This window comes from Salmo trutta, chromosome 24 (genome assembly GCF_901001165.1).
Source record: "Salmo trutta chromosome 24, fSalTru1.1, whole genome shotgun sequence".
In the NCBI taxonomy this organism is placed as follows: domain Eukaryota; kingdom Metazoa; phylum Chordata; class Actinopteri; order Salmoniformes; family Salmonidae; genus Salmo; species Salmo trutta.
In genome coordinates this window covers 46566576-46586477 of record NC_042980.1, presented here as the reverse complement: position 1 = coordinate 46586477, position 19902 = coordinate 46566576, and the positions used below count along the sequence as shown (strand labels likewise).

General features: G+C 41.6%; 1 pseudogene; it reads left to right on the top strand.

The window, feature by feature from the left end:
* Positions 1-1348: 1348 nt before the first annotated feature.
* Positions 1349-10238, top strand: LOC115161427 (hemopexin-like; annotated as a pseudogene).
* Positions 10239-19902: the final 9664 nt, after the last annotated feature.

The following is a 19902-nucleotide window of genomic DNA, read 5'->3' as shown; positions in this document are numbered from 1 at the left end:
TGAACACAGATTCCCATGATTGCAATAACATAGTAAAGTTTTTAATTCATTTTCTCACAATGATGCAATATTAGGTATTTTATTAGGATCCCCATTATCTGTTTCTAAAGCAGCAGCTACTCTTCCTGGGGTCTACAACACAACATGACACATAATACAGAATGACATAATACAGAACATCATTAGAGAAGAACAGCTCAAGGACAGAATTACATACATTTTTAAAAAGGCACACGTAGCCTACATATCAATGCATACACACAAACTATCTAGTCACACAAACTACCAAGTCAATTTATTCCATACCGTTTAGGCGTATGAGTTTTTTCCAATCCGATGGAACAACATTAGTTGGACCTAGAGTTGCAAAGCTAATGGTAATTTATACTTGAATAACTTTTGAAATATTTATTCATATACATTTTATTCCTTTTTTTTATATGTGTCCATATTGTCCATGAGTTTTTAGTAGATAGCCTAATTAATGAAAAAAAGCATCCAATCAACAATGGCATTGTTTTCAATTAACCTCTTACTGCAGTGAGCTAAATCAGGGTCACACAGAGGGATTCTGGGTAGTCTCAAACAAATCTACTTTGAAACAAAATGATATACCTCACACACATGGTTATGGGCTTAAAGAAGAAAGATGACACCTGTACCATGTCAGATATAGATATTTATCAAATGTTGAGTTTGCATCCCAATATTACACTTTATATACATCGCAGAAGACTGAAATATAACAAAACTGTTTGACATAGAAACACCAGATTTTTAGTGTGAAAAAAATACAATTATGCTTATTAATCTGAAGTACCCAAAAAGGCCACTATGTAATTTTATATAATTCCAAATAAACTGAAAAGTTACCAAAATTCTGGTAGTTTACTGGTCAACTTTTGAAAGTTTCCAGTAATATACCCACCCTTTGGATCAGGAATCGAGGTAAGACACAGATGCAGACTCGTCAAATTTACAATAGTTTAATATTCCAACAGGGGCAGGCAATAGACAGGTTAAGGCAGGCAGGGGTCAGTAACCCAGAGGTGGGGCAATGGTACTGGATGGCAGGCAGGCTCAGGGTCAGGGTAGGCAGAGGTCAGCAATCCAGAGGTGGAGCAAAGGTACAGGTCGGCAGGCAGGCTCAGGCAGGGTGGTCAGGCAGGCGGGCTCAGAGTCAGGACAGGCAAGGCAAGGGTCAAAACCAGGAGGGCGAGATAAAGAAGAGACTGGGGAAAAGCAGGAGCTGAGAACAAAAACGCTGGTTGTCATGACAAACAAGACAAACTGGCAACAGATAAACAAACAACACAGGTAAAAAAAATACACAGGGGATAATGGGGAAGATGGGCGAGGGTGGAGACAGTCACAAAGACAGATGAAACAGATCAGGGTGTGACACTTTGAATGTGTCCAGTAATACACCCTCCTTTTGCAACTCTACCTGGACCAGATCACCATGGAGCCCAGATGGACCGTTGTGAAGAGATTGAGTTTGATGTGATCACCCCGGACGCCAAGAGAATCACCTACTTCTTCAAGGGTAACTAACTGAAACATTGCATTACGCACCACAATTTAAATAAGTAGCAAGGTTTCCATCCAATTGGTGACAGATTTTCATGTGAATATTCAAAAAGTCCGCAAAAAATAAAATATAAGTATTTTCCCAGCAGTCGTGCGTTTCCACCAAACGGATTTGTAGCAGATTTAAAATCAGTGCGTGATGATGTAGTGCACACAAAATGTACTTTTTCGCTTATGTTTTTATGTACCGAATAAAAATCGAAAGTTCAATGTGTTTCCATCTCATTTTCAACTCTAACGATTTAGATTTGTCACAAAAACTGTTAAGTTAAATAGCAAATGTTCCTGGTCTTGGCACGTGCACTCTAGGCAACAGCTAGCAGATACAGTGCTGTTAGGCTAGTCTAAACGATGAGATTATTGTGGATAATTAGACCCTTTTATATTTATTGGAAAAGAGCATAAAGTTTACCGTGCACTTTCATGACCCTGTGAAGTTCTATAATTTATTTTGTCAGTAGCCTAATTAACTGTGTGGTTTCCCAAGTCGTAGTTCGAGGACCACACACCATGTTGTCACATAATTTAATTAGACAAGTCAGTTAAGGACAAATTCTTATTTACAATGACGCTCTACCAAAAGGAAAAAGGCCTCCTGCGGGGACGGGGGCTGCGATTAAAAATAAATAAAATAAAAATATAGGACAAAACACACATCACGACAAGACAGACAACTCAACACAACATAAAGAGTGACCTAAAACAACAACATAGCAAAACAGCAACACATGACAACAACATGATAGCAACACAACATGACAACAACATGGTAGCAACACAACATGGCAACAACATGGTAGAAACACAACATGGTAGCAACACAACATGGTAGCAACCGATGACAACACAGCATGGTAGAAACACAACATGGTAGCATCACAACATGGTAGGAACACAACATGGTAGAAACACATGACAACACAGCATGGTAGAAACACAACATGGTAGCAACACAACATGGTAGCAACACAACATGATAGCAACACATGACAACACAGCATGGTAGAAACACAACATGGTAGCAACACAACATGGTAGCAACACATGACAACAACATGGTAGAAACACAACATGACAACAACATGGTAGCAACACAACATGACAACAACATGGTAGCAACACAACATGGCAACAACATGGCAGCAACACAACATGGCAACAACATGGCAGCAGCACAAAACATGGTACAAACATTATTGACATGATGTGATATCAATATTTGTGCATAAAGGCGTTTCCGCCGCCATTTCTCGCATAATTAATTTTACAGACACAAAAAGATCCCACCGTGTCAAATGAATAAACGATCTGTCGGCATTTATAAAATTGTACTGAAACTTCCTGTTTCCATCACAGCTGTTGTGATTTTTATGTTTTATATGATATGACTTTACTTGCATAAAAACTGTGGATGGAAACGGGATTATTGTGATATCCTTGACATGTATGTATTGTGTGTGTGTGTGTGTATATGTACTGAATTTTTTTAAACTTTCAAATAAAAATCAATCAATTATCTCAACCAATGCAATCACCTTCATATTCACAACAGCCATGAACCCCATCTGTCTCTCAGTATTGATGACTCATAATTCGACTATTATCTATTATTAATCAGTATTACTACAACTATGGTCACAGATCCCTCCGGAACTTTCATTACGCTCACCTGTCCCCTATTCCCCACGGATTAGTACTTGTATAAGTGTGCCCTTTGGTTTCCATTGGGCTGTTCCATTATTGTTACAATGTCCGTTGGTGTGTGTGAGTACCTGTGCTGTGTTTTTTTGGCTTTTGTGCCCTTGTGTATTGCCAGGTGATTACGGGTCTCGTCCTGTATGTTAATCATTGTGCACGTGTGTTATTTATTCGAGGTACTCCTCACTCTTTTTTGGGGGTTTCTACCCTGTGTTTTGTTACGTGTTTGTTTGGTCTTCGTCCCCGTGCCTTTTACACGGCACGCTGTAATTTGGGCTTAATTAAAATATACACTGCTCAAAAAAATAAAGGGAACACTTAAACAACACAACGTAACTCTAAGTCAATCACACTTCTGTGAAATCAAACTGTCCACTTAGGAAGCAACACTGATTGACAATAAATTTCACATGCTGTTGTGCAAATGGAATAGACAACAGGTGGAATTTATAGGCAATTAGCAAGACACCCCCAATAAAGGAGTGGTTCTGCAGGTGGGGACCACAGATCACTTCTCAGTTCCTATGCTTCCTGGCTGATGTTTTGGTCATTTTTGAATGCTGGCGGTGCTTTCACTCTAGTGGTAGCATGAGACGGAGTCTACAACCCACACAAGTGGCTCAGGTAGTGCAGCTCATCCAGGATGGCACATCAATGCGAGCTGTGGCAAGAAGGTTTACTGTGTCTGTCAGCGTAGTGTCCAGAGCATGGAGGCGCTACCAGGAGACAGGCCAGTACATCAGGAGACGTGGAGTAGGCCGTAGGAGGGTAACAACCCAGCAGCAGGACCGCTACCTCCGCCTTTGTGCAAGGAGGAGCAGGAGAAGCACTGCCAGAGCCCTGCTAAATGACCTCCAGCAGGCCACAAATGTGCATGTGCCTGCTCAAATGGTCAGAAACAGACACCATGAGGGTGGTATGAGGGCCCGACGTCCACAGCTGGGGGTTGTGCTTACAGCCTAACACCGTGCAGGACGTTTGGCATTTGCCAGAGAACACCAAGATTGGTAAATTCGCCACTGGCGCCCTGTGCTCTTCACAGATGAAAGCAGGTTCACACTGAGCACGTGACAGACGTGACAGAGTCTGGAGACACCGTGGAGAACGTTCTGCTGCCTGCAACATCCTCCAGCATGACCGGTTTGGCGGTGGGTCAGTCATGGTGTGTGGTGGCATTTCTTTGGGGGGCCGCACAGCCCTCCATGTGCTCGCCAGAGGTAGCCTGACTGCCATTACGTACCGAGATGAGATCCTCAGACCCCTTGTGAGACCATATGCTGGTGCGGTTGGCCCTGGGTTCCTCCTAATGCAAGACAATGCTAGACCTCATGTGGCTGGAGTGTGTCAGCAGTTCCTGCAAGAGGAAGGCATTGATGCTATGGACTGGCCTGCCCGTTCCCCAGACCTGAATCCAATTGAGCACATCTGGGACATCATGTCTCGCTCCATCCACCAACGCCACGTTGCACCACAGACTGTCCAGGGGTTGGCGGATGCTTTAGTCCAGGTCTGGGAGGAGATCCCTCAGGAGACCATCCGCCACCTCATCAGGAGCATGCCCAGGCATTGTAGGGAGGTCATACAGGCATGTGGAGGCCACACACACTACTGAGCCTCATTTTGACTTGTTTTAAGGACATTACATCAAAGTTGGATCAGCCTGTAGTGTTGTTTTCCACTTTAATTTTGAGTGTGACTCCAAATCCAGACCTCCATGGGTTGATAAATTGGATTTCCATTGATTATTTTTGTGTGATTTTGTTGTCAGCACATTCAACTATGTAAAGAAAAAAGTATTTAATAAGATTATTTCTTTCATTCAGATCTAGGATGTGTTGTTTAAGTGTTCCCTTTATTTTTTTGAGCAGTATATATATATAGTATATATATATATATATATATGTGTGTGTTACGCATTCCTGCATCTGTCTCCTTTATGCCAACGTGACAACTATTATTGATCAGTATGTTTAGATGCATCCCAGGCCTCTCTAGAAAACAGTGATAGAAAGTTGTTGCCTAGTGTACGATCTTTATTAATCTGAGTTGACAGACTGTGTGGATTTGGTTCTGCCAGGTGACCACATGTGGGCCGGCTTCCACGGTCCCTCTCAGCTGATCAACGGTTCCTACAAGGAGCTGGACGAGCATCATCACCTGGGTCACATCGACGCCGCTTTTTGTCTCCACCAGCCTAATGATGAAGACCATCTGCACACCTACTTCTTCCTGGTATTAACATTTCACTTCCTGTTTTTACCATTCCAGTGAGCAAAATGTGTCGAACGACATCTTTTCAACGTCTTTTAAATCAAAAAATAGATTTTTAACTCCTAGGGATATCTACTGAAACATTGGCAGGGTTGGGGGTAGGTTACTTTCTAAATTCTAATTTGTTACAGTTGCTAGTTACCTGTACAACATTGTAATCAGTAACGTAACTTTTGGATCATCCAAACTCAGTAACATAATTAGATTACTTTCAGTTACTTTTGGTTTACTTTCAGTAATAGGCATTTAGAAGAAGACAAACGATCCATCAAACGCATTTGATGTGTCATCGTAGTGGTCTCTGATTGGTAGTCATCATTTGGTGTGTCATTATAGTGGTCACTGATTGGTGGTCAGACTCACTCATCTGGAACAAACTTAAACTTGCACCTTTTTTTTCAATTCTGAATTAAAAACAGAAAGTTGTAATAATTTTTTGGCAAACATCCTTTCTGAATTTAAAAGTAATCCTTGAAGTAATCATCTAGTTTTTCAAAAGTATCTGTAATATTTGCTGGTAACGTAACTGATTACATTTACATATTTGTGTTGTTGTAATCAGATAACATCTCTCCGGGAAGAAGGGCGGGGGTGTATGTTTCATGATTAACAACTCATGGTGTGATTGTGCTAACATACAGGAAGTCCTTCTGTTCACCCAACCTAAAATACATTCACAAGCATTTTGCTACACCCGCAAAAACATCTGCTGAACATGTGTATATGACAAATAAAATTTGATTTGACATGTAACTGATTACATGTAATCAGTTCCTCCACAAACCTGAACATTGATCCTGTCCAGAAACACCATCTATACCCAGATATTAAAAAGACTGGATTGGTCTAAACAATATGGTAGTAGCTCCACTCTCCTCTCCTGCATCGCCTCCTCTCTCTACTCTAGGACAACAAGGTACTAAACAATATGGTAGTAGCTCCACTCTCCTCTCCTGCATCTCCTCCTCTCTCCACTCTAGGACAACAAGGTACTAAACAATATGGTAGTAGCTCCACTCTCCTCTCCTGCATCTCCTCCTCTCTCCACTCTAGGACAACAAGGTACTAAACAATATGGTAGTAGCTCCACTCTCCTCTCCTGCATCTCCTCCTCTCTCCACTCTAGGACAACAAGGTACTAAACAATATGGTAGTAGCTCCACTCTCCTCTCCTGCATCTCCTCCTCTCTCCACTCTAGAACAACAAGGTACTAAACAATATGGTAGTAGCTCCACTCTCCTCTCCTGCATCTCCTCCTCTCTCCACTCTAGGACAACAAGGTACTAAACAATATGGTAGTAGCGCAACCTTACCCTCTGATAGGTCATAAAGATTCCTCTCCACTCTCCACTCTAGGACAACAAGGTGTTCAGCTACCACGAGCGTAGCCATGTCCTGGTGGAGGGCTTCCCCAAGGACATCTCTGAGGTGTTCCCTGGTATCCCTGACCACCTGGACGCTGCTGTGGACTGTCCCAAGGGAGATTGTCTCCGAGACTCTGTCATATTCTTCAAGGGTAAGCTAATAAATGTCCCATATCTCTATAAATCAAATAATGTGCACAATGTAGCATTTTCAATTAATACATGTAAATACCTGTTCTCTGTAGCTCAGTTGGTAAGTCACTTGCAATGCCAGCATAGTGAATTTGATTTCTGGGACCACTCATAAGTAAAACATTTATAAGTGAAACATTTATCCACACATGACTGTAAACGGCTTTGGATAAAAGCGTGTATATATAATGCTATTATATATTATTGATACCTGAATCCATCCCTGCTTCCTCCCCAGGGCATGACGTGTTCCACTTTGACACCTCCACTAAGAAGGTAAAGACCTCCCCACCTCCCCACCTCAGCACTTCGCTGGTCGGATCACTACTGCTGTTTCCATGGACACCAGTTCACCAAGTTCCACCCTTGGTCCGGGACCGTGACGGGGAAGTACCCCCCCCCCAAAGACGCCAACTTCAGTGAGTCCAGAGGGGGGGCAGCTGAACAGAGATTTCAAACACAGCTGACATCTTAAAGTTAACCAGACATTTTGTACGGTTGTTATTAAAGGTAGACTCAGAAATAAATAGCAGTAGTGGGTGAATCTCTTCAACAACTAAGAGCTTTGAAGCGCGAATCTAAACTTCTTTGCTGTTTTTTTTGTCCCGTAGCTACCACGTTGTACTGTAGCAGCGCGAAGCGAACACGTGCACATGCGCAGATAGTATTCCGCTACACCCGCAATAACATCTGCTAAACACGTGTATGTGACAAATACAATTTGATTTGTGTGACTGTGTAAGAGAAAAGTCTCGCATCGCTGAGTCTACCTTTTTTTTTGTATGTGCGTCTGGTGAAGTTTCTAATTTGATCATGATGCCACCCAGGCCGTTTGAGCGACCACATGGAGAGGGAGCGTTGCAGCTACGCCCCCCCTGGACACCATGACAGAAGATGGTCCAGAGAAATCCTTTGCCTTCAGAGGTGTGTATGGCTTTGTTTTGACTCTGTGTGTGTGTGTGTACCTGTGAGTATTCATATTGTGTTTGACCTTTGGTTGTGTACCTGTGTGTGTATTCATATGGTTGTATTAACCTGCACTGTAGCATTTTATTGTAAAAGACAAATGTTTTGACATATCTGGTTAAATAAAGACAAAATAAAATATATACTCCAATCTTAAATCTTTCCAAAACTGCCCTCCGCTTATTACAGGTGATTATTACAGGTGATTATTACCTTCAAGGAACTGCAGAGAGATGTGACAGCAGCCTTTTACGGTGGCCACTTGCACTTAATCAAGGTGAGAGACAGGGAGGGAGGAAAGGGCCATGGGCTCCATCACACATTAGCTGGAGCTGATTTCCAGTGTTTGTCCCTCGATGGGCTTCTTCTAATAACAATAATTGGATTTATATTAATATTATATTATATTTCCACCTATAGTAAGTGCTTTTACATAGTAAGGTGGGAAACTCGCCTCTTACACAACCAATGTGTAGCACCCACTTGTAATGTTTCTTCACTGATGTATGTTGTGACAACAGGAAGAGCAGCTGTTTCTGTATGAGTCTGGTGGGCAGCTTAACCTCCTGGTGGTGGGATTCCCCCATACCCCTGAAAGTTGCGCTGGAGATCGAAGGCCCGCTGGACGCTGCCTTTATCTGTGGAGAACATTCCATTTTGCACGTCATCAGGGGTGCGATGCTGACTGTTTTTTTTCATACATTTCCAGGCATGCGTAGAGGGTAGTGTAATAAATTGAAGTATAATTATTGTATGGATTTCAACTCCAATACATGTTGATGTCATCGTTAGCAATCAACTGCATTACACTTAAAAGAAGACTCAAGTACCACCACCGACTTGCAGTATAGACGGCTAGCTATGCTACCTTATTAAACAAAATGGCAGTTAACGTGTTTATAAGCCATAAAAGGACTCTTTCTAAATGTTATGCAGCGAAAACAGACAAATATATCAAAATCGGATTTTAGTAACCACAATGTTAGAACACAAAACATGACGTAATTTGACGAAAATTCACTTTCTTTTTTTAAATGTAAGCTAATGACAGCGTCATTGTTCTGTCCCTCATGGTCTGTGTTCCATTGACCTCTTTACCGAATGTATTCTAAACAAAATGTCCGAGTTTTCCTGGAACACCGAAGAGTTGATCAGTGCTAAGAATACAACACTGAAAGAGCTTCTTTCAGTTAGATTTTTTGTTGTTGTTGTTGATGATTACAGTCTCAAGTAGTTCCGGTCTGATTTTCCGCATTTTGTCAACGTTGAATGATATCGTGGATAGGCCTGCTCGGGGCCAGCTCATTATACTCAGAGATTGTCAGACTAGTGTGGAAAGGCTTGTAAATGCAGATAATAAAAGTTACTGTATGCGTTCCTTCCTCCAGTCAAAAGAACCAAGGACAGAATATTTGTTCCTTCCTCTTATCAAAGGCCCAGGACATTGCACTAACATTTGATACTTTTAATGAATTTAATTTGCAGTAGCTTTTAGCGTGTCCATGTTATTAACTAACAGAGCATGAGTGCTGTGACACTGAGTTGATGTATCCCAGTAGAGTAGATGTATGTCATAGATGCTAATGTAATGGTCCGTTGTTACAAATGGCACCCTATTACCTATTTAGTACATCACGGAACTGGTCAAACGTAGTGCCATACATAGGGAAAAGAGTGCTACTTGGGACTCAAGCCATATTTAGTGGAAGCCCATCTACAATCTACCCAGGGCTGGATTCATCCATCAGCATTACAAGTCCCTATAGAAACCCAACCAAGAGACCACTATATATCAATACACTGCATGCTAGCATTAATGGGGATGGGGGAATGCTTCAGTAGGCTACACATTCTAGAACACCTCGACAGACATTCTGATTCCAGTCCATTCCATTCAGTCCATTATAACCTTTCGTCAAAAGCACCACAGCTCTTACACATCAGTCCATTAGGATGTTATAGTGTTCTATAGGGTGTTCTATAGTGTTCTATAGTGTTCTATAGTGGGCATTAGCGTAAAATGTTAATGACACTAGTCTTGATTCTGTTTGAGATTGTAGATTCTTTCATTCAAATTTCATAAAAGGTTCCCTAATTAGTACAGCACACTGTTTTTCATTAATTGAACCAGGGTCGGCGTTATGCGGGGGGGGGGGGGGGGGGGGGGCTTAGGGGTCCTGGCCCGCCTTACCGTACCTCCTTGCCCGTCGAAATAAAATATTTAAATGTTGATGATTTATTTGACGAGACGTGTGCCGACAGAATGACGCATCAATCTCAGATAAATGTATACCGAAAAAAGCATGAACATATAAACACAACAATCATCACTTCCTTGCCACATGACCTGATCCCCATGCCTGGGTCGTATTTATTAGTGCTCGCCGTAGCAAAATCGTTTGAATAAAAACAGAAAACCAAAACAAGTATTCTTACCCTCTGTTTCAGTCCATTTGGTGCCTAATGAATACAACCCTTGTCACATGATAAGATCTTCATACCTTTCCAATGCAGGGAACCAGATGTTTGCCATTGAGCTGGTCAGGGAGTCCAGGCTGCCCTTCCCCCAAGGTGGACGCTGCCGTGTGTGGGCCCCGACGGAATCAGGGTGTTTGTGGGAACAGATTACTTCCAGTATGAGAGCCCTATGCTGCTGGCTTACAGCAAGATCATGCCTGAGCCACACAAGATATCGCTGGAGATGTTTGGCTGTGGACACCATGGCACTATGCACACCTCAAATCCTCTAACTTCAGATCCTCTTAACTCTGACTTTTGCCTAATTCATTCAGTAGCCCTTTCCAGCAGTCTAATGACCTAGTGGCCTCATGGGTGGAATGTTATTCATATTTTTCATAATTTTATCATTAATAAACATAATTTAAAAAAAATATGTGGAAAATCTGGTGTTTCTATGTCAAATGATTTTGTTATAATTCAGTCTTCTGTGGTGTATATATAGTGTAATATTGGGATGCAAACTCAAAATTGAACACATTTCAACTCTATCTGACATGGTACAGGTGTATTGTTTTTTTTAAGCCCATAACCATGTCTGTGAGAAGGATACTTTTATTTCAAAGTAGATTTGTTTAAGACTACCCAGAATCCCTCTGTGTGACCCTGATTCAACCCACTGCAGTAGAAGTTTAAGGTCACTGAGAGTGTTGTATTTAAACTCGAGTCATGCACGTGTATCTCAAGCTAGAATTTATACTGATGATTTGATGAGGCATCGATTTGGGTTAGACGAGACAGTTTCTGATCGAAGGTTCCGAAGTGTGTTCAGTGTTTCCATTGAGTATGTAATGTCAGTATTTATATTTGCAACCAGGAAGAATGATCCTACCTCATACTTCCCTACTTCTAATGCTAAATCCAGCTGTTGTCTGTCTGACATGAACAAATAGTATTACACATAATACCTCTGCTTTCATTGTGTCCATGTCTTCCCAATGAATATTACAGTCACTCTTCCAATAAACTTACAACATAATAGTTCCAATAACCTTTAGTGTTTCATACTATACATATCTGTCTCCCCACTCACTATACTAAAAAGAGAACATCGAAGTCTTACATGGCTCTGGAATCAGAACTGTATAAATCTAATTGTATTTGTCACATGCTCCGAATACAACAGGTGTAGTAGACCTTAAAGTGAAACGCTAACATACAACAGGTGTAGTAGACCTTACAGTGAAATGCTGAATACAACAGGTGTAGTAGACCTCACAGTGAAATGCTGAATACAACAGGTGTAGTAGACCTTACAGTGAAATGCTGAATACAACAGGTGTAGTAGACCTTACAGTGAAATGCTAACATACAAGCCCTTAAAACCAAACATTGTAGTTTTAAGAAAATACCCCCCAAAAAATATGAATCAAATAGCCAATCAAATGACTATTTCATTGACCCCCCTCCCCATTTGTTTTGTACGTTGCTGCTACTCGCTGTGTATTATCTGTAAAGATTGTCGTCTAAAGGGGACCAAGACGCGGAGTGTGAAGAGCTCATGTTCACTTTTATTTTAACTCTAAATCAACAAAACAACAAAACCACCGTAAACAGTCCTGTCAGGTGCAACATACACAAAACAGGAAACAACCACCCACAAAACACAGGAACAAACACCCCTACTAAATAGGACCTTCAATTAGAGACAACGAGGAACAGCTGCCTCCAATTGAAGGTCAACCCAAGAAACTTAAACATAGAAATAGACACACTAGAATAAACATAGAAATATACTAATATAGAACATAAACCAAAAACCCCGAAACACATAAAACAAACACCCCCTGCCACGCCCTGACCAAACTACAATAACAAATAACCCCCTTTACTGGTCAGGACGTGACATGCATAGTCACTTCATCCCTACCTACATGTACAAATTACCTCTAACCTGTACCCCCGCACACTGGCTCGGTACCGGTACCCCCTGTATATACAGTTGAAGTCGGAAGTTTACATACACCTTAGCCAAATACATTTAAACTCAGTTGTTCACAAATCCTGACATTTAATCCAAGTAAAAATGTCCTGTCTTAGGTAAGTTAGGATCACCACTTTATTTTAAGAGTGTGAAATGTCAGAATAATAGTAGAGAGAATGATTTATTTCAGATTTTATTTCTTACATCACATTCCCAGTGGGTCAGAAGTTTACATACACTCAATTAGTATTTGGTAGCATTGCCTTTAAATTGCTTAACTTGGGTCAAACATTTCAGGTAGCCTTCCAGAAGCTTCCCACAATACGTTGGGTGAATTTTGGCCCATTCCTCCTGACAGAGCTGGTGTAACTGAGTCAGGTTTGTAGGCCTCCTTGCTCGCGTACGTTTTTTCAGTTCTGCCCACAAATGTTCTATAAAATTGAGGTCAGGGCTTTGTGATGGCCACTCCAATACCTTGACCTTGTTGTCCTTAAGCCATTTTGCCACAACTTTGGAAGTATGCTCGGGATCATTGTCCTTTTTGAAGACACACAATTCTCGTACAGACTCAGGAGAGGTGAAGGTCGAGAGCCATGCGTCCTCTGCTTCTTGACACTCTTAATCCAGAAGCTAGCAGCACAAATGTGTTGGAGGAAACACCGTACAACTAGCAAACAAAGTCATCGTGCATGCGCCCGGCCCGCAACAAGGAGTGACTTAAGCGCTATGGGACAAGGACATCCCGGCCAGCCAAACCCTCCCCTAACTCGGACGACGCTGTACCAATTGTGCGCCGCCTCATGGGTCTCCCGGTCGTGGCACAGCCTGAAATCAAACCCGGGTCTGTAGTGATTTCTCTAGCACTGCAAGGCAGTGTCTTAGATCGCTGCACCACTCGGGAGGCCTGCGCATGGTGATCTCAGGCTTGTGTGCGGCTGCTACGGTCATGGAAACCCATTTCATGAAGCTCCTGACAAACAGTTATTGTGCTGATGTTGATTCCAGATGCAGTTTGGAACTCAGTAGTGAGTGTTGCAACCCGGGACAGATGATTTTTACAAACTACATGCTTCAGCACTCAGCGGTCCCGTTCTGTGACCTTGTGTGGCCTATCACTTAGCGAATGAGCCATTGTTGCTCCGAGACGTATCCACTTCACAATTACAGCACTTACAGAAATTTGAAAAACTGACTTGTTGGAAAGGTGGCACGTTGAAAGTCACTCTTCAGTAAGGCTATTCACTGCCATTGTTTGTCTATGGAGATTGCATGGCTGTGTGCTCAAATGTATACATCTGCCAGCAACGGGTGTGGCTGAATTATACACATCTACTAATTTGAAGGGGTGTTCACATACTTTTGTATATATATACACACTACCGTTCAAAAGTTTTGGGTCACTTAGAAATGTTCTTGTTTCTGAAAAAAAATCACATTTTTTTTGTCCATTAAAATAACATCAAATTGATCAGAAATACAGTATAGACATTGTTAATGTTTTAAATGAATATTGTAGCTGGAAAAGGCTGCTTTTTAATGGAATATCTACATACGGTGGCTTGAGAAAGTATTCACCCTCTTTGGCATTTTTCCTATTTTGCTGCCTTACCTGGAATTAAAATAGATTTTTGGGGGGTTTGTATCATTTGATTTACAAAACATGCCTTCCACTTTGAAGAAGCAAAATATTTTTTTATTGTGAAACAAACAAGAAATAAGACAAAAAAACAGAAAACTTGAGGGTGCATAACTATTCACCCCCCAAAGTCAATACATTGTAGAGCCACCTTTTGCAGCAATTACAGCTGCAAGTCTCTTGGAGTATGTCTCTATAAAGTTGGCACATCTAGCCACTGGGATTTTTGCCCATTCTTCAAGGCAAATCTGCTCCAGCTCCTTCAAGTTGGATGGGTTCCACTGGTGTACAGCAATCTTTAAATCATACCACAGATTCTCAATTGGATTGAGGTCTGGGCTTTTACTAGGCCATTCCAAGACATTTAAATGTTTCCCCTTGAACCACTCAAGTGTTGCTTTAGCATTATGCTTAGGGTCATTGTCCTGCTGGAAAGTGACCCCCAGTCCCAGTCTCAAATCTCTGGAAGACTGAAACAGGTTTCCCTCAAGAATTTCCCTGTATTTAGCGCCATCCATCATTCCTTCAGTTCTGACCAGTTTCCCAGTCCCTGTCAATGAAAAACATCCCCACAGCATGATACTGCCACCACCATGCTTCAATGTGGGGATGATGTTCTCGGGGTGATGAGAGGTGTTGGGTTTGCGCCAGACATAGCGTTTTTCTTGATGGTCTCATCTGACCCGAGTACCTTCTTCCATATGTTTGGGGAGTCTCCCACAAGCCTTTTGGCGAACACAAAACGTGTTTGCTTATTTTTTTCTTTAAGCAAGGGCTTTTTTCTGGCCACTCTTCTGCAAAGCCCAGCTCTGTGGAGTGTACGGCTTAAAGTGGTCCTATGGACAGATACTCCAATCTCTGCTGTGGAGCTTTGCAGCTCCTTCAGGGTTATCTTTAGTCTCTTTGTTGCCTCTCTGAATAATGCCCTCCTTGCCTGGTCCGTGAGTTTTGGTGGGTGGCCCTCTCTTGGCAGATTTGTTGTGTTGCCATATTCTTTCAGTTTTTAATAATGGATTTAATGGTGCTCCGTGGGATGTTCAAAGTTTCAGATATTATTTTATAACCCAACCCTGATCTGTACTTCTCCACAACTTTGTCCCTGACCTGCTTGGAGAGCTCCTTGGTCTTCGTAGTGCCACTTGCTTGGTGGTGTCCCTTGTTTAGTGGTGTTGCAGAAACTGGGGCCTTTCAGAACAGGTGTATATATACTGAAATCATCTGACAGATCATGTGTCACTTAGATTGCACACAGGTGGACTTAATTTAACTAATTATGTGACTTCTGAAGGTAATTGGTTGCACCAGATCTTATTTAGGAGCTCATAGCAAAGGGGGTGAAAACATATGCACACACCACTTTTACATTTTTTCATTTCACTTCACCAATGTGGACTATTTTGTGTATGTCCATTATATGAAATCCAAATAAAAATCCATTCAGATTACAGGTTGAAATGCAACAGAATATGAAAAACGTCAAGGGGGATGAATACTTTAGGCTTACGGATGCCCATTATCAGCAACCAGCACCCCTGTGTTCCAATGGCATGTTGTGTTAGCTAATCCAAGTTTATCATTTTTAAAGGCTAATTGATCATTGGAAAACCCTTTTGCAACTGTGTTAGCACAGCTGAAAACTTTTGTTCTGATTAAGAAGCAAAAAACTGGCCTTCTTTAGACTAGTTGAGTATTTGGAGCATCAGCATTTGTGGGTTCGATTACAGGCTCAAAATGGCCAGAAACAAAGTACTTTCTTCTGAAACTCGTCAGTCTATTCTTGTTCTGAGAAATGAAGGCTATTCCATGTGAGAAATTACCAAGAAACTGAAGATCTGGTACAATGCTGTGTACTACTCCCTTCACAGAACAGCGCAAACTGTCTCTAACCAGAATAGAAAGAGGGGTGGGAGGCCCTGGTGCACAACTGAGCAAGAGGACAAGTACATTAGAGTGTCTAGTTTGAGAAACAGATGCCCAACAAGTCCTCAACTGGCAGCTTCATTAAATAGTACCCGCAAAACTCCAGTCTTAACATCAACAGTGAAGAGGCGACTCCGGGATGCTGACCTTCTAGGCAGAGTTCCTCTGTCCAGTGTCTGTGTTCTTTTACCCATCTTAATCTTTTATTTTTATTGGCCAGTCTGAGATATGGCTTTTTCTTTGCAACTCTGCCTAGAAAGGCCAGCATCCCGGATTCGCCTCTTCACTGTTGATATTGAGACTGGTGTTTTGCGTGTACTATTTAATAAGTATTCAGACCCATCCCTTTCCATACATTTTGTTAAATTCCAAATTTTGTTAAATTTTCAAGAAAAAATCATCCTCATCAATCTACACACAATAACACATAATGACAAAGCAAAAAAGGGTTTCAGAAATTGTTGCTAATGTATTAAAAAAAATACTTATTTACATAAGTATTCAGACCCTTTGCTATGAAACTCGAAATTGAGCTCAGGTACATCCTGTTTCCATTGATCATCCTTGAGATGTTTCTACAACTTGATTGGAGTCCACCTGTGGTCAATTCAATTGATTGGACATGATTTGGAAAGGCACACATCTGTCTATATTAGGTCCCACAGTTCACAACGCATGTCAGAGCAAAAACCAAGCCAAGAGGTTGAAGGAATTGTCCATAGAGCTCCGAGACAGGATTGTGTCGAGGCACAGATCTGGGGAAGGGTGCCAAAGAAATTCTGCAGCATTAGAGGTCCCCAAGAACACAGTGGCCTCCATCAATCTTAAATGGAAGAAGTTTGGGACCACCAAGACTTTTCCTAGAGCTGGACTCTGAATACTTATGTAAATGTGATATTTAAGTTATTATTAAGTATTACATAAGCAAAAATATCTAAAAAACAGTTTTTGCTTTGTTATTATGGGGTATTGTGTGTAGATTGATGCGGGAAAATGTAATTTAATACATTTTAGAATAAGGCTGTAATGTAACAAATTGTGGAAAAAGGAAAGCACTGTATTTCCTAATCACACACGCACAAAAATGGTGATATTATATTCACATCAGTTCGCATTTGTTAGACTGGGACAGCAGGTTAGATCAACTGGGAGACCATTATTATAGTCCTAATTGTATCCAAAGGCAGTTATGAAACATATGAGGATTTCAGAAATGTATGAAGTGTTTGACTAATATGTTGGATAGATTTTTTAAATATTTTGTATTCTTATTTAATTGATAGATGTCTGAACAGGTATGCAAAAAGTGTTCCACTTTTTCAGAATTCACTGAAATAACACTACTAATAAGAGTGCCAATAACAGTAATAACAACATCAAGGGTTGTAATTCTAATTTTATTTGTTATTTTGATATGATTTAACAGGCAGTGTTGTTGTTTTTTTTTTTTAAACACATGAATCACGATGTGAGTCATGTGTCCAAAGAGGGAATTACCAGTCCCCTGGGGCTCTTCGGTAAATATGCTAAATGATTTTCTTTCGTCTTCTGCCTGTAAAAGGAAAAAAATACATGTTGGTAGTGGTTGACAGTTAGTCCAAATGTATTGAAGGACTGGTTTTCTGATCCACGCATGTACATTGTTTTTTTTAAAGGGATCTGTGACCAACAGATGCATGTCTGTATTCCCAGTCATCTGAAATCCAAAGATTAGGACCCTAGTGGATTTATTTCAATCGACTGATTTCCTTATGTGAACTGTAAATCAGTAAATTTTGTGTTCATATTTTCGTTCAGTGTAACACCTAATTTTGGTAGTAGCAATCTGAATCATTTTAAACCCACTACCAACTCGCCTGCTGTTAATGCTGCCAGGAAATTATGGAAATTACCATCTTGGGACAGAGCCAGATGCTTATGCTTATTGGTTGCTTTGGTCAGGGTCACCAGATGTAAAGAAATAAATAAACAATGTTTCATTGACCACTCAAAACCCACCCACAAGGCTTTAAAACCTGCCCAAAATTAGTTTGCTGCAGCAAGACAGGACTTGCCAGATTTATTCAATAGGTGTCTCCATAATGAAAATTTAAATACAACTGGTAAAATTCCTTTACCTTGTTCTCTGCATTTCTTTGTTATTGGTTCATCACACCAAATTAGTTAATCAGAACTACACCCAGCAAAAAAAGAAACGGCCTTTTTTCAGGACCCTGTCTTTTCAAAGATAATTCTTAAAAATCAAAATAACTTCACAGATCTTCATTGTAAAGGGTTTAAACACTGTTTCCCCATGCTTGTTCAATGAACCATAAACAGTTAATGAACATGCACCTGTGGAACGGTCATTAAGACACTAACAGCTTACAGACGGTAGGCAATAAAGGTCAGTTATGAAAACTTAGGACACTAAAGAGGCCTTTCTACTGACTCTGAAAAACACCAAAAGAAAGATGCCCAGGGTCCCTGCTCATCTGCGTGAACGTGCCTTAGGCATGCTGCAAGGAGGCATAAGGACTGCAGATGTGGCCAGGGCAATAAATTGCAATGTCCATACTGTGAGACGCCCAAGACAGCGCTACAGGGAGACAGGACGGACAGCTGATTGTCCTCACAGTGGCAGACCACGTGTAACAACACCTGCACAGGATTGGTACATCCAAACATCACACCTGCGGGACAGGTACAGGATGGCAACAACAACTGCCCGAGTTACACCAGGGAACGCACAATCCCTCCATCAGTGCTCAGACTGTCCGCAATAGGCTGAGAGAGGCTGGACTGAGGGCTTGGAGGCCTGTTGTAAGGCAGGTCCTCACCAGATATCACCCGCAACAACATCTCCTATAGGCACAAACCCACCGTTGCTGGACCAGACAGGCCTGGCAAAAAGTGCTCTTCACTGACGAGTCACGGTTTTGTCTCACCAGAGAGGAGGTCGGATTCGCGTTTATCGTTGAAGGAATGAGCGTTACACCAAGAACGGTACTCTGGAGCGGGATCGATTTGGAGGTGGAGGGTCTGTCGTGGTCTGGGGTGTCACAGCATCATCGGACTGAGCTTGTTGTCATTGCAGGCAATCTCAACGCTGTGCGTTACAGGGAAGACATCCTCCTCCCTCATGTGGTACCCTTCCTGCAGGCTCATCCTGACATGACCCTCCAGCATGACAATGCCACCAGCCATACTGCTCGTTCTGTGCGTGATGTCCTGCATGACTGGAATGTCAGTGTTCTGCCATGGCCAGCGAAGAGCCCGGATCTCAATCCCATGGAGCACATCTTCCACCTGTTGTATCGGGGGGTGAGGGCTAGGGCCCCCCAGAAATGTCTGGGAACTTGCAGGTGCCTTGTGGGAAGAGTGGGGTAACATCTCACAGCAAGAACTGGTAAATCTGATGCAGTCCATGAGGAGGAGATGCACTGCAGTACTTAATACAGTTTGTGGCCACACCAGATACTGACTGTTACTTTTGATTTTGACCCTCCCCTTTGTTCAGGGACACATTATTCCATTTCTGTTAGTCACATGTCTGTGGAACTTGTTCAGTTCATGTCTCAGTTGTTGAATCTTGAAATAGTTACACATGTTAAGTTTGCTGAGAATAAACACAGTTGACAGTGAGAGGACGTTTCTTTTTTTGCTAAGTTTTATATAAGTGATTGATAGTGAGTGATTAAAACATGTTTTTTCAGAAAGGGTGTTAATGTAAGTCATATTGCTCTACAAATAATCATATTTTCAACTGGAGCATATGAATCAAAAAAGCCCCAACAGTTTGCTTTTTGGCTTCTTTTATTTCATAAAACATGTCAATTCATGT